Consider the following 16,319-nt stretch of genomic DNA (forward strand, 5'->3'; position numbering starts at 1 on the left):
GACTCGGGGACCCAATTCTCTCTCTTCAAATCAAGATCGCTCGTGAATAAAAAAAAAAAAAAAAAAAAAAGATCGCTCGTGAATGACTGCACTGACTTATTTGGTGTGGGGGTGAAGGCAAAGCTGACTCAGAAAGAAAGGGTCCTGCTCTCGGGGAGGAGATCATTGCCCCCTAGTCGCACCCCATCCCCCCGTGTAATGCACTGCCTTTGCTTTCTCTCTGTCTCAAATCTGCATCAAGCATCATCAAGACAAATTCTGTCCACAATTGACAATCCCGCCTCTATTTCTGCATGTCGCTGATGTAGAGTTTTGTGTGGCCTGAGTGAAATTAATGGCAAATCCATTTGGAAAAGCAAAACAAATCTTGAATTAACAAACAGCACCACTACCACTTCTTGGTTTATTAGTGGAGAAAGATATATTTCGTGCATTTTCTTCAGTTCAATATCTTATCTGTATCAAAATGAGGAACAAAGAGCTCATCACATCAATAATGGAATTTCAAGCAGCTGTGGGGATAGGACTACAATTTTCTTCCCTACATAAATGGAGATCAGTGAGTTCTTCAGGGAATGGACTCTTTCCAGACAAATCAATTAAAAAATTATAAAGCATTTTGGTCATTGAGTCAGATGGACATGAGAACACGGCGTACTTCCTTCCCTCCTCTATCGGCAGAAGATAGAAAATTGAAATCTTTTTTTGTGAGATATTGACAACATCCTTATATCAAAGCAGCCACAGTCATTACTGAGTCAGGCAGTACTTCTGTAAGAAACCTTGTCTGGGGAGGATTTACAGAATATTGGCTGCTTTCGATTCACAAAGAGCTGATTTTAAAGACAGGGTCTCAGTTGCTGTGAATTCATTTTATTTGCATATCACACACAGAGCAAAGCTATTTCTGGGCTCCTGACCATTTGTTATTTTACAGACGTGATAATTAAGATAATAGTCTATTTTCTCCAGAAAATATGTATTTTTTTTCAAATTTGAGTATTGTAAAGATCAGATTCAGTACAGCTTCAGTACTGATTTATTTTCTTTCAGAATCCTTATGTCATTTTCAAGAAAAGGGGACAAAAGTGCAATGAGAGGAATGCTCTTCTTTGGTTCAGAGAAGGAAAGAGGGAGAAAATAGAGTGAGGAATGTGGTCCTGCTCCATCTGACACTGGACAGCAGCAGGACAGATCTTGGGCAGAACGAGAAAGAAAAGAGCAGGTGACTTTGAGAGATACTAAGAGAAACACACCAGCGACATGATCAAGTTGTCGGTCCTGAAAACCCATAATTTGGAGAAAGTAACTGGGGAACAGGGATTAGGGACCTGAGTCAGAGGTCAAGTTGTAGCAATGCCATCTTGACTTGAAACTGAGCCTAATGGGTTAAGTTGCTTTCAGACACTAAGAGCACAGAAGGAAAAAAAAAAAAAATAAAAAAACTTCAACTTTTCTCTTTGAGGCTTGTACTTACCCATGCAGTTTATCTGACATCCAGAGAAAGTAAAAGAAAACAACCTTGAGCTGAGCTCCAAGGCCAGCTGGAGACTTAGATCACAGAAGAGGAGAAGGCTCCCCAAAGGGGGGTATATCAACAGAAATTCAAAACTCCAGTTATCTCAAGAAAAGTCTCTTCATATTTCACATACAAAAGTGTCCTGTGACAAGCCAGTGAACTTCAACAAAATCCACATTTCTTTGTCCTTAACTGGATTTTCAGGCAATGAAAGTTAGCTCCTTTGTTCTCAACCCTGATCCCTAAAACCTCTATAACCAGATTTCCTTTCTTAAATCAGGGTGGCAGATTTGAATGTTTTTGTTTTTGTTTTTGCCTCCTGTCTCCTTCCATGTTAACACACAATAAGCTTCTTTCTACTTCAAACATGAATGTTTTAGTGGTTTTTAATCTTAAGTTGGTGTCAGGAAAAAAAAAACCCGATTTATGGAGGTTTATTGCAAATACAGGCACTGTCTGCTGCTACACCATTGCAGCCCAGGGCAGGAAGAAGAGCTGGAATTTTCTAAAGAGATTAGTGACATGGCCAAGTCTTGTGAAGCTAGCTGGTGAGAGGCGCTTCTGTGGGCATTGTCACGTTCCCACACAGGCCTCTCACTATTCACTATAATGTTTCTCAATGGGACATAAACATGGCCTTTATACTGGCATAGCCCAAAGAAAATACTTCCCTGAACCATCTGTAACTCGTCCTAGAGAGCAGCCGAGCCTCAGATTGGATAACCACAGAACCAAATATGAGGCTGGAGAACCAAAGGAGATGCAAGGTCAGATAGTTCAAAACATTCCAGATTGTTTCTGCCTCAAGAGGGACATTAGGGAGTTCAGTTTGCAGATGGTAGACTCACAGGGAGGGTGGCAACAGGAAGCTCAGATGGGTGACTAGAATCAATTCAAAACAGGGAGATGAAAACTAGAGATGACACCTCTTGAGCTGGTTATCAGATGAGGCCCTATGGGCAGCCATTGCCCTTTTACCCCTCCCTCCAAGGTCCTCCTTTAGGCTTTAGAGGTCCTAGCCTTCCTAGGCAGGAGATTACATCTGTTGCCTCAGGAGCCTGAAAACCACATCTAATGATAAGAACAAGTCAAGCTGGTCTTAGCCAGGAATTCAGGGTCTGCCCCCAACAAGACAGTGTCTCCAGCTCTACTTCCTGCAAGACAACTTCCTTTGAGACCCAACATTTTCCAGAGCCAGGACAGAAGTCCTGGCAATGGGTCTGAAAGGCTTTACAGACCTACTTGACAGAATCACCTTGAAGCTGCTGAAGGAAGAGCAGTCTTGGGAAATAGAGCGGTGGACTCCCGGAAAAGAGAAATGCTCATTTCGGCTCTGGCTCCACAGCGGTCATTGTGTCCCTGAAGCTAGGAAAGGGTTTGCTGGAGGGAAGGTGCCTGATAACATATGGTGAATGAATAAATGAATTCCACAACATCCAATTTCCTATTACGAGCTATTTGCCGTTGGTGAAGTGACCCTTGAAAGTTACAATTTCTTTCTCTGCAAAATTTGAAGGAATTTGACCATAACCCAGAAAAGTTTGAAGAGCTCGTTATACAGCTCATTTGCTTAGATTCTCAAGCATGGTTTTTCTAACTATGATCCTCAGACCATCCACCTGAGAAACTGAAGATTCCTAGCCCTAACCAGAACTACTGGACCTAAATCCTTAGGGGAAGGGGCTTGGGGGCTGGAGGTAAGCAAAAGAATTAGCAGCTGCCATAAGTAAGTACTACCGGTGATACTTAAGCAAACAATAATTTGAGAATCACTGAGACTTACATTCACAGAAAGATATTCAGAAGCCCTAAACTTGAGACTGCATACACATTTTCAATCCATCCTTGCAATTACCCTAAAAGAATGCATTATCCTCTTCATTTTATAGACAAGGAAACTGACTCGAACAAGGTCACCCAGCCAGTAAGTAGCTGAGTCAGGAGCTATGTCAGGTCGTCTAAATCCAGAAATCTTGCTGTTACACACTGAAATAAATTCAATGAACATAAGCCATAGACCTGTAATAAATGAAATGTTCTGTGCTTCATTTTTAGTTTTCTTTCACATTAGTTTTTGTGAAACTATATGCTTATGATGAAGAGCTGAGAGGAAATATAGTTGCATTTGTGGGAACTTATGTTTTTAGAGCCTATCAACTCAAGGAGCAGTAGGGATAAGAAAAACATAGGGAGGAAGAAAAATAGTAACATGGATGAGCAATGCAATGTGTGTGCACTGAAGTGAAATGTTACAATTGAATTTTGTACTCTTGATTTAAAATGATTGGCAATGCTGGGTTATTACCCTACAACATGCTTACAGCATGACATGGTACCAGTACTATTGTAACAGGGTGGCCCCTCTCCCTGCTCTGTAACACTATCACCCACATTACCATCAGGTCCTCCCTACAGGTCATCTTGATACCCAGTGCAACCACAATTGGTCTCAAAATATTGAGTTGTGCCCCAAAAACATGATTCACTAAAAGCTGTCAATTTTTAATCAATGTTACTCTAGACAATTTTTTTTTTTTGCTTGCTTCAAAACAATTGTCAAAATCAAATATCATCTGTATTTTAAGTATTTCTGGGGAAAAAATGGTATGAGCTTTATCTTTTTGCATGTTGTAATTTCTTGATGCTCCTGAATGAGTTAACTGGCTTCAGATAATAAGGACTAGGTAATTTATTTTTTGGAATCCAGGGATGTAAAAGCCACTCCTTAAAAGCACCATTATGCTGGGCCTCCCCTGGTGGCGCAGCAGTTGAGCGCTGGGCTGCGAGGCTGCCCACAGCCTCTGCAGCTCCAGTTTGATCCCCAGCTGCCGGAGAGGGTTCCACATGGCGCGACAGACCTCTCCCGCTGCTCCCCTCAGAAGTGTATTTCGTCAGTCTGCCTGTTCTGTTCCCTGCTCTGGCTCTGGTGAATTCTCTCACCCTCCCACGTTTCTGACTGTACCCAGTGCTTGTTTTAATAAATAAATAAATCTTTAAAAAAAAAAAGCACCATTATGCTAGCAAGAAAAAACATCTCTCTAATTAATAAAATTTATTAGAAAAAACAGGACTTACAGTCAGGTGTCATGGTGTAAAGTTTCATCAATAATCAGTATGGTGTTATGGGGTGAGCACAAAAAAAAAAGGACTTCTCCATCTTGTTCAATCACCTGTCCATCTACCGTTACTATTTCAGAGCAATTTTAATGAAGATCTCTTTGTTCAATAAATGCAGGAGAGTTTTCAACACCTAAATTACTATACTAATGTGATGAATGAGAACCGTATATGAACAACAGGTTTAGGTTTGGAGCCTGGGAGCCCGGGGCACTCCTCGCCACCACCTACTGAGGCACTCCATTATAAGCTATTCCATACACCATCTCAAAGGATGGATTTAAGTAAGTGATTCCTCAAAAGTACTTTGAGCAACTTACAGAAAGAGACATTTGAAGCACAAATTATTATTTTTATAGAAGATATTACAGGAGTAGGGCAGCAGTTACTACAATTACCATTCAGGGAAGAATCTCCTTAAGTGCATATAGCTGACGTGCTTGGTGAACCGAAGTATTTTCATAGGTCTTAAAGGTTTAAACTAATAACACCTATCTAGTTACTGAAGATAATTTGATGGCTATAATATATATAGATAGATAGGTTCATTACAACAAATGAATTCAGAGCAGTACGATGAGAAATTGAAACTACTGCTATTATGCTGGTGCGGTTGCCTAGAGCTCATCCCAATGCTCTCCTGACACAGTCTCTGTTGTTCTAATAGAATTTCATACTATTACTTATGTTAAGTTTCATCATCTGTAAATTGGGGGGGGGGCGGTGCAGAGGTAATCTTTGTGTCTCCTTCTGGCTCTATAAGTATCAATAGTTTCTGTATGTTGTCCAAAATAACAATGGTATTGCAAATGTCTGCCATTGCAAATGCCACTCAGGCACAGAAGTTAATCACAAGAAGGGTGACTCTGACTTTGGCTTAAGGAGCAATGCTCACACTTCAACAGAAAAAATGGCAACTTCCAAGGAAGAACATCAGGGAAACATGGAGATCAGAAGGGCAAAATGTGTTTACCAGGCAGCCTCCAAAATAATGAGATACTGGAACTGCAAACCTAAATCAGTTCATTACCAGAAAGGTATCTGCTTTTCATCTATGAAATAGGAATTTTGTCACTTTTCCAGAACTTCAGAATTGCATGTTTCAATGATTTCCCTTCTTGTCCACTCTACCTTCACTAAGCTTCTTTCTAATTAACAAATCAGTTATCTGTACCCTCATTAAGAGAATGCAGGTAGGGGCCTCCCCGGTGGCGCAGCAGTTGAGCACTGGGCTGCAAAGCTGCCCGCAGCCTCTGCAGTGCCAGTTTGATCCCCGGCCGCCCGGAGGGTCCCACATGGCACACAGATCTCTCCTGCCGCCTGTCGCTCCCCTCAGCAGTGTGCTTCGGTCCTTCTGCCTGTTCTGCTCCCCACTCTGGTTCTGGTGAATTCTTTCGCCCTCCCATGCTTCTGACTGTACCCAGTGCTTGTATAAACAAATAAATAAATAAATCTTTAAAAAAAAAAAAAGAAGAATGCAGGTAAGGAACAGAAAGCAGTAACAAGACATAGAGAGACCCTGATAGGGAGATTTGAGATTGGATAATACTATAAAAAGGATACTGCATAATAAGTTAATTCTGATTTATGGAATAGTCATGATGGTATTTTCATATGATATTTACTGAGCACTTGCTTTGTACCAATCATTAAAAGCTATATACACATAATTAAAACTTATTTAATTAACACAGTATTTTACAAGGGAGATCCCGTGGTAACAGGAGGAAAATGAAGGTGAGAGAGATTAACTTGCCCAAGGTACATCATTAAGAATAGCAATTCTCAGGCCTCCTCTGGTGGCACAGGCAGTTGAGTGCTGCTCTGTGAAGCTTCTGCAGCCTATGCAGCACAGGTTCTATCCAGACTGGCCAGCGAGGGTCCCACATGGCGCTGCAGACCTCTCCTGACTCGCCCACTGCTCCCCTCAGCAGTGTATTTCGTCAGTCTGTCTATTCTGTACCCTGCTGTGTCTCTGGTGAATCCACTCACCCTCCTGCGCATCTGGCCTGTACCCCGGTTCTTGTATAAATAAATAAATAAATAAATAAATAAATAAATAAATAAATAAATAAATAAATCTTAAAAAAAAAGAATAGCAATACTCTCCTCTTTTAACCCCCTGTATGTCCCACTTATACTCCAATAAATATACATAGTGGATATTCCCATGTCTTTACAAATGCAAATTTGCATAAAAATTGAACCAATAAATACACAGTTCCAGCAGCAGGACATAGTGCTCTGATGTCACACAGAGTAAGGTTACAACTCAGTGAGTCTCAGTATCCCCACTATCAGATGGGGATAAAGAGGTTATATGCCTCACAGAATGACTGTGATGATTAGGGGTAGTTTGTAGAGGGTGCTAGGTACATTTTTCTGGTATATTTAGTAAATGCTCCATAAAAATTAGCTATCTTATAATTATTACTGCTATATGGCTCAGTAGCTACTTCCTCAGATATTGGCATAATTAGAGCAAACGAAAATTGTGAGGCAAGTCTCTAAATTTCAACTTGTCTTCTCTTTAATGAAAAACATTTCCTCAGGTAAACGTTCCACCACTGAAGGTTCTCCATCCCAGACACTCTTGAAATGTGTTTCAGCAACTGTTAGAATAAGGATGTAAGAAAGAAGAAACGGATACTGGCCAGAAAAAGAGTAGGTTTTCAAAACTCTGATCAACAAATATTTATTGAGCAACTATTATGTGTCAGGGCTAAAGATGAGTGGCACATCTCTGCCCTTGGAGAACGCACAATGCAGTTCTAAGTAGAGGACGGTTTCCTGAGTCTCAGAGATACAGGTGCTTTTTTGTGTAGCACCATCTCATGCCTGATTCTATTAAAACCCTCTGTATTCCATTGGCTCTCAGTACTGTTACTTGACAGCAGCATTATTTCTCCTCTTTTTTATATTAAGAAACTGAGACTTAGATAAGTTATATGTCTTGTCCAAAGTCATGTACCATGTGGTTTGTAAGGATAGGACTTGAACCAAGATCTCCTGACTCTACCACTGGACTCGAAACTCCTGTTGTCCAAGCATCACCAACACTCAATGTTTACCACATAGCAGCTGAAGTGTAAGCAACAGCGGTGTTCAAATGAAAAATTTGCCTAATTAAAAAAAAAATACAGTAATATGAACACCCATCAATAAAAGATTAATTGACTAATTATGGTGTATCCAAATCATATTATACAGCATTAAAAGACAGAAGTGTATTAACCTGGATAGATGTTGGTGGTCTATTGTTAGGTTAAAAAATCCCTTTGGGAGGGCCTCCCCCGTGGCGCAGCAGTTGAGCACTGGGTTGCGAAGCTGCCTGCAGCCTCCGCGGCGCCGGTTCAATCCCCGGCTGATCCCCGGCCACCGGAAGAGGGTCCCACATGGCGCGCAGACCTCTCCTGCCACCCGCTGCTCCCCTCAGCAGTGTACTTCAGTCCTTCTGCCTGCTCTGCTCCCCACTCTGGCTCTGGTGAATTCCTCCCGCGCTTCTGACTGTACCACAGTGTTTGTATGAATAAATAAGTAAATAAATCTTAAAAAAAAAAAAGATCGAAATACTTTGTGTGTATTTGAAGAAGTGGCCCCTTTAATTAAAAAAAAAAAAATCCCTTTGGGCCTCCCTTGGTGGTGCAGGCAGTTGAGCACAGCACTGCGAAGCTGTCTGCAGTCTCAGCAGCACGGGTTCAATCCCAGCCAGCCGGCGAGAATCCCACATGGCGCAGTAGACTGCTCCTGTCTCGCCCACTGCTCCCCTCAGCAGTTTATTTCAGTCAGTCTGCCTGTTCTGTTTTCCACTCTGTCTCTGGTGAATCCTCTCACCCTCCCGTGAATCTGGCCTGTACCCTGGTTCTTGCACACATGAAAGGGATCCCTTTAGGGAAAATTGTTAAATGAAAAATGAGCCCACGGGGAATAAGGGAAAGACAAATATACACTAAGTTTAATCTGAGTCTGTACCTAATTTTCCCTAGGACTGTTCTTATTTCACAGTAAGCTAAAATGTCCTTTCAGAGTGTGTGTGTGTGTGTGTGTATATATATATATATATATATATATATATATAAACCCCATGAAATACACATGAAGTAGTATAGAAAAGTAGTTCATAGTATAAACCTTACAGCAAGACAATTCTAGGTTCATATCCCATTTCTGTGACTTACTATCTGTGACCTTGGGCAAGTTACTTATATCTAAACCTGTTTCCTCAACTACCAAATGATGGGGACTCAAGGGATTTTTGTCTTGGTTAAATGAGATAATGTAAAGAAAATGCTGAGGAGAATACCCTGGAACATAGCAAATACCCAGTAAATTGTGGCTATTGGAAGAACATAAAAACACTAATTCAAAGGGATCTATGGTAGTCCAGAAAGAATAGGCAGCAGATATGAGTAGAAAATTCATTAAAGAAGGAATCCAGAAGGCCAAAGACATATGAAAAAAATGTTCACTGCCACTCCTAATAAGATCAAAAGTACAATGAGATGCCATCTCACACCCCTGAGACTGGCTTATGTCACAAAGAGAGACAAAAAGCACTAGAGAGGATGTGGAGAAAAAGGAACCCTCTTACACTGTTGGTGGGAACATGAGCTGGTGAAACCATTATAGAAAGCAATCTAAATTTACCTTAAAAAAATTAAAAATAGGACCTCACCGGTGGCGCAGCGGTTGAGCGCTGGGTTGCGAAGCTGCCCACAGCCTCTGCAGTGCTGGTTCGATCCCCGGCTGCTCCCCGGCCAACGGAGGAGGGTCCCACATGGCGCGCAGACCTCTCCTGCTGCCCACTGCTCCCCTCAGCAGTGTACTTCGCTCCTTCTGCCTGCTCTGCTCTGGCTCTGGTGAATTCTCTCACCCTCCCATGCTTCTGACTGTACCCAGTGCTTGTATAAATAATAAATAAGTAAATCTTTTTAAAAAAATTAAAAATAGAAATACTATACAACCCAACAATCCCACTCTTAAGCATATATTTAAGAATATGAAATCATTGAGAAAACCCCTATGTTCTACAATATTCACAGCAGAACATTTATAATAGCTAGAACTTGCAAGCAGTCTAAATCTCCTCCAATGGCTCAATGGATCAAAGAGATGTTATTCACACATAGCATGGACTCTTACATAGTCACAAGAAAGGATGAAATGTGTGAAATGCTGCCATTTTTGAGAAAACAGAGGCAATTTGAAAAAAAAAAACTATATACAGCAGAGTGAGTCATAACCAAAAAATTAATATTGGACATTCCTATAAGAGACAACTCCACAATGCAAAATAATTTTAAAAACTACTGGACATCAACAAGCATCCTGAGGGTTCCTTAGGTTAAGAGGGAGGGAGGCAAGAAAGGGACAAGAGAACACAAGGGATGGTAGGTGGAAGGGAGAAGATAAATGCCTTCCCATGTTCATCACAGCATTACCTACAATAGGCAAAGGTTGGAAACAACTTAAGTACACATACACAGATGACTGGATAAAGACGATGTGGTGTATATATACACAATGGAATATTACTCAGCTATTAAAAAAATTATGAAATCTTGCCACCTGAAACGACAGGAATGGACCTAACGAGTATTATGTTCAGTGAAATAAGTGAGACGGAGAAAGACAAACACTGGATGATTTCACTCATATATGGTACATTAAAAAACAAATGAGGCTAGAATGGTGACACAAGGGGTTAAGACGCAACCTATGAAACTATCCGCAGCCACTGCAGCATGAGTTCGATCCCCAGCCAGGGAGCTAGCCACATGGCGCAGCAGACCTCTCCTGACTCTCCCGCTGCTCCCCTCAGCAGTGTATTTCAATCAATCTGCCTGTTCTGTTCCCTACTCTGTCTCTGGTGAATTCTCTCAGCCCTACACCTCTGGTCTGTCCCCAGTTCTTGTATGCATAAATAAATCTTTAAAACAATAAAATTAAATTAAATAAAAAACAAATGAACTAAATGAGACAAAAATAAACTTTTAGACTATAAAACCATAGCAGTGATTACCAGAAAAAGAGAGGGAAGGATGTTGTGTTGGCAACACCACACTGAAAAATGGGAGTCATGGAGCAGGCAGCACAAAGCAGGGTGCTGCTGAACAAACAAGATCCTGGCTTTTTTATTGACAGAATAATCATTCATACAGCATCAGTTAGATGGGGTAGGAGGCCAAAGAGAAAAAGATGGGTGAAACTAAAGAATTTGCTTTTGTCATCTAGGGCTTCAGGAAGACATGAGTCTGATAACCAGATATTTCTAATCTGCTTATGGACCAAGTTTTGTAATTGAAAGCATACCCCAGGACCCCGGGCATGGTTCCAAACTTATCAGCAAGGTGTTCCACTGATCAGTTTCTGGGGTCCCTTGTTATACATAAGTCAACAACCCCTGGGGCATTACTAGTCTTACCTTGTGATGTGTAAGTCTGGAGTATGTTTATGCATGGTCAACAGCCCCCTGAGTGTTCCCCCGGTTATACCTGCCCTGGGTGATCAAGCTTACTGCTCTTGATTGATTTTCAAGGTTCCTATAACTTGCAGGCTTGGGCTCCTATAACTGATTTACTGGGCAGTTATAACCTCGTATAGGAATGCAGAACTGCAGGTAACAAAAATGGTGGCCAAACGGGCCACTTAGGATTAGCAGACCCAGAGAAGGAGATGGGTGAATTGGATAAAAAGGTTCAATTGTATGATAAAGAATAAAATTAAGAGATTCAGAGGTTAACCATAGCATACGTATACAGATGTTGATTTATAATAATGCACACCCTAAACCTACATAATGTTATAGTACCATGTTACTTCAATAAAATAATCAAAAATAAAAGGCAGATAACGTTTAAAAGTTATTAAGTAACAAAACAAAAAAAGTTGTGACTATTACTTTAACTATTACCTAATTGCCTTAGAGATTAGGCTTTTCTAAAAACAGAAATCCTTCTGCAAATTGACATTTATAAGGCCACCACCACAAAGAATATGCTTCGGCTTCCAAGAAGGTATGTGTGAAAGCGTGGGCTGATGAATAAATGACATTTGATTTTCTCTTCCAACATCTTTCCATTTCAACATTTTCTGATTAGGCAGCCACATGGTACTTTCTAGCTGCTCGGTTTCCCTCCCACATTTTCAAATCAGTACTATTTCAAATGTGAAGCATGGTCCCAGAGGCTTACTTCAGGCTTACTGTGAACGATCACAGATCACCCACAGGTCTCTGGATTCTAAGGTCCTGATGCAGGTGAGGTCATTAGCTTAATGAATACAGCACAGTTATTCCACCTTTCTATGAAGAAAAAGAAAGAAAAATGAGAAGCAATGAGAATCAAGAACAGACAAACCAGTCCCCTTATACCCTCTGGAGTGGCACTACAGATTCTTAAGCAACTGTATAAATGAAGGAGAAAATTTGTCCAGATTCCTAGATTTTTGGACAACCCTAAGTACTTTGCAAATCAGAACAAATAAATACACGCTTATCAACAATGAAAACGTTACTGACCCAATTAATTACATTCAGTTTTCTAGTGTGCACTCTCAATTAGAATTTATACATTAACACAGAGAAGTTTTACTGTCAGTATTATATATGTCACAGTATCTGTTTCCCTTACAATTTCCTCATTGCAATCTATAAAGTCTCTTCATTGCTTTTAGGCTATTTAAAAGGAGTCACTGTCATTAAATTTAGAGACTTATGCAAGAAAGATGAGTTTAATTTTCATTAGAGAAAGATGGGGCAATGGTGGTGGTAATGATAACAAGTAACATGAATGCTGACTTATTTACCCAATAGTACATATGATAGACAGTGCCACCTGAAGCAGACTAGAAGAGGCTAAGTAACTAATCCCAGGCAGTGATGAAGTAGGATTTAGACCCAGCAGACTCTCCTTCAAACCCATGCTCTTACCACTACGTTACATCCATTTAGGGCTCTAAAGTCTTTATTCCCTACTGTAGCTGGCATTCGATTTCTTCTGCCATTAGAAATTTCCAGTGTTGCAGCTGCTTTTGATTTTTTTTTTATAAACAAATGGTAACCTAAAATATTTCATTCTATTGCATCTCACCTACAGATTTAATTTTTTCATCTCCTAAAAGAAATTGTGGCCATTTCAGCTGAGCCTCATAAATCCATATTCCTTCAGAACATGCATTCATCTTTTATTTTCCTGAATGGGGTTTTGTTTATGACATATCAGATAGGAAAACAGGATTGAAATGGCAGGGAGAATATAAATCTTCTCACAGACATAAGATACTTGCATCACATTTGAAAGAGTTTAGAGTTCTTTGATGCCCTCATTTCACTAGAAAATTCTGAGAGAACTAAATGTGGAGGATCAAAAATATCCAAAATTTTATGATCTCTTTGTAGATCATTGATATCAGTCGCTTGTCAGATGTATAATAGGCAAACATTTCCCATTCAGTAACATTTGCCAGTTTTACTTGGTATGCTGTGTAACCTGGTGATTTGGGTTTCTTTCTTTAATCACTTTATGCAACCCACAATATGTAGCATTTGAGCCATTTATATGGACTTATTCTTATCACCAAATCCTTATTCCCAGCTAGACTGCAAGCCTCTAGTGGACCGAAGCCACATCTTACAATGCCATGGTAACCTAGTCCTCCCACAGAACATTATTTATAGCAGGCACTTCAAAGAAGTTTAATTAAGTCAGAGATCATTTATTTTTAAGCAAACTCTAAACCTCTGAAAAGTCAGCACTTGAGACTGTGCTGCTTCCTCCAATATTGCTTCATCCCAAAGGACCAGTCAAGTGACAATAAAATTGATTTTCTTCCCCAGGAACCTGAAACCCCAGTGGCTCTGGACTATCATCTGGATATAAAACCCATCCCTGCTAAAGGCAACCATTTCTTTAAAGAGCCAAGGAAACAAGAATCTAAAGAAATAATATTTGATGAGACTAGCTGGCCATATACTTCAAAGATTATGCAAAGTGTGCACCATACTTAATAAACTGACTCATGGCATAGCTAGAAAGTGCTTAATAAATATTTATTGAATGGATGTCTTCTTCCAAAAAAAAGTATTAAACCTAATACCTCATCTTATTTAACAATTGAACTTCCCTGTAAAACTTGGAAATAGGTTTATGACAAAAAACACTTTTGATTCCACGCAAATCATTTTAATTAAGGACCAATGCTACTTTGAGAATGACTTAGTTGTACCAAACAATTTAAAACTGAAAAAGCCACTGCAATATGCTTATGGCCTTAAGATGGACACAAAAACTTAAAGGTCACATTTTTTAGGATGATGAGAATGGTCTGAACACAGAGTCTGAGTCAGAGGTCAGGCAGCCAGGGCAACTCCACGTTCATCTGCTTACAGTGGGATTCTGCATGACGTTCAACTTAATGAAAGAAGAAGCAAACACACAAAGTGCAGAGATACTGGATAAAAAAACATAAAATAACATCATTAAGCTTCCATCACACTCTTTTCCCCCAATATCATGCAACAGAAAAACCTGTCATTCTTTCTCAGCTTTTATCAACTGTGAATCTTGACCCATTTTAGAAGTTACAAGCTTTCATTTAGTGAACAGCAGGTAGAGGCCAAAAAGACAGGGACAGAGAATAAGCAGAGACTCAAAGTGGGGCAATGAAAGAGTAAATGGGGGTATATTAGAACATATGGCAGCAAGAAGAGCAACCATTGCTGAAGATCACAGATAAAGAAACTCAAAAATTCTTTGAACTAAACGAGGGGAAAACCAAACCAGAGTTTCTCAAATCCAACTATTGTTCATAATTGCCCATGGGGTTCACCGAAGATAAAGATGCCTGGATTCCACCCCAGACTTAGGAAGTCAAAACTCTAGAAGTTGGGAGGGACAACGGTATCTAACAAGTTCCTCCAATCATAGTAAAGCATACGCAGGCGCTGGAGTCACTGACATAAGCCACATCAGTGTCATGGTGTGAACTCCTGGCACTATAATTCTTATAAAATGATTTTTCTTAAAGAAGTATCAAGACATTTTGATTGGTGATAAAATCACATTCATGGAGTACAGGTTTTAAAGTATCTTCCAGCATCAAAGAATATTAACTGTCATTTTCTTTAAATTTAGGGTTTATACCATGTGCTCTGAAACCATCTTGACAAGCAGGGTACATTATGCTGCAGTGCCTCCCTGTAATAGTTCTATACTTGCAACAGATAAGAAAATTCCCCATCTCACTCATAATGACGAGCTGCTTTTGACAACTGCCAAATTTTCTCATTGCTAAGATCTGGAGATTCATCAAAACCAATTGCCAGCCAGACATCTGGTTTTGTAAGTTTCTGTAGAAATATAATCAGTAGCCCCGAATATGGACAGGATATTCAAAGTATTGTGAATGCCTCAGATTACTCTGATTTTAACTTTTGTACAAGGGTATTTTCCCCACTCCCATGAAATTGCTATTCAGTGTGTCCTGTTTATAACTTACACAGCATTTGTTTCCTCAAGTCTCCTGGAGCTTAAACAATTTTTTTCAAGTAATTTTATGTTCTCAGAACTTTATGATACACTATAAGCCATTTCATTGGAGATATCTGCTGCCATCCTGTGAGTACAAGATGAAAGAATACAGAATTACGACACCATATCTGAAGTCATAATAAATACCAGGAGATATTTTCTATTCTTATTTTATTGGAAAAAAAAAAAAGATAAAACCTTAACCTACCAATATGTATTCTCCAAATGCTAATATTTTTGAATGGCTTACACTTTACTTTTTTTTTAATTGAAACTCATGGAAGCAATAGGATGGCACTATGACACCACTTTACATATACCTACCACGTTGGAAAGCTGTTCATTAAGGAAATTGCCATCACTACCCTTTGTACCTATAATGAGGGTCTCTGCTGCCTGGGATTGGGTGTCTTTTTGTTTTCATTAAGGAATATTCCAAGTAGCATGCTGCCCCTTACATAAAGTCTGTCTTTAAAATTATTACAATTTTAAAAAGTGAATGGATTTGCAATTGACTCAACAATGGTTGCTCCAAGGAAATATAATTGGAGAGGGGAAAAGAAAACCACTACCTTTTCCTTTCTTTATTTAAGTAACTAAAGAATTTAACACTTGTTATAACAAGTCAAATGTACATGAAAAATAAATATATTGTTTAATTCTTAAGCTATCTTAATTTTTACTTTTAAAATATTAAAGAAAGAGAAGGCATAATGGCGTATGGTGGGGGATCATTGGGGCTTTGATGGTGGCCATGGTATTATAATAATATACACTTGGAAAGGTGTGAACCTATACCCATAAAATACATACAGAGTTGTAAATCAACACTACCTCAATAAGCATAATAAAAATTAACTAAAATATTAGGAAATTTTAATTTGGTAAGTTATACGTGTGGGACCACTTTATAGCTTTTTCTAATTGTGTGTGCACACGTGCATGCATGTGTGTGTGTGTGTGTGTGTGTGGCCATACCACTTTGAATGAGCCCAGTCTCCTCTAATTGTGTTTGTGTGTATCACTGACAGTTTTTCTTTAAATTATTTAATTCTAATCTGGCCCTGTATCATTTTGCTTTCTCCTTTTCCTTTATCAGGATGCACATAGAAATAAGTGTTTTGATCTCTATTTTATTTTTATGTCATTATTTT

The 16,319-nt window shown here is 39.5% G+C and overlaps 1 protein-coding gene across 3 annotated transcripts in view; it reads right to left on the reverse strand.

The window, feature by feature from the left end:
- ST6GALNAC3 (ST6 N-acetylgalactosaminide alpha-2,6-sialyltransferase 3) overlaps positions 1-16,319 on the reverse strand; it is a 526,429-nt gene that overhangs the window by 353,701 nt on the left and 156,409 nt on the right. The window contains exon 1 of one of the 3 annotated variants that reach the window (XM_054691819.1): positions 11,830-11,948. The exons of the other annotated variants lie outside the window; for them this stretch is intronic. The gene's annotated coding sequence lies outside the window, so the exon portion shown is untranslated. Of the gene's footprint in view, positions 1-11,829; positions 11,949-16,319 lie in introns of those variants that run through there. 3 annotated transcript variants of the gene reach the window in all.

This window comes from Talpa occidentalis, unplaced genomic scaffold (assembly GCF_014898055.3).
Source record: "Talpa occidentalis isolate TD23 unplaced genomic scaffold, MPIMG_talOcc4v2.1 talOcc4.9, whole genome shotgun sequence".
Taxonomy (NCBI): Eukaryota; Metazoa; Chordata; class Mammalia; order Eulipotyphla; family Talpidae; genus Talpa; species Talpa occidentalis.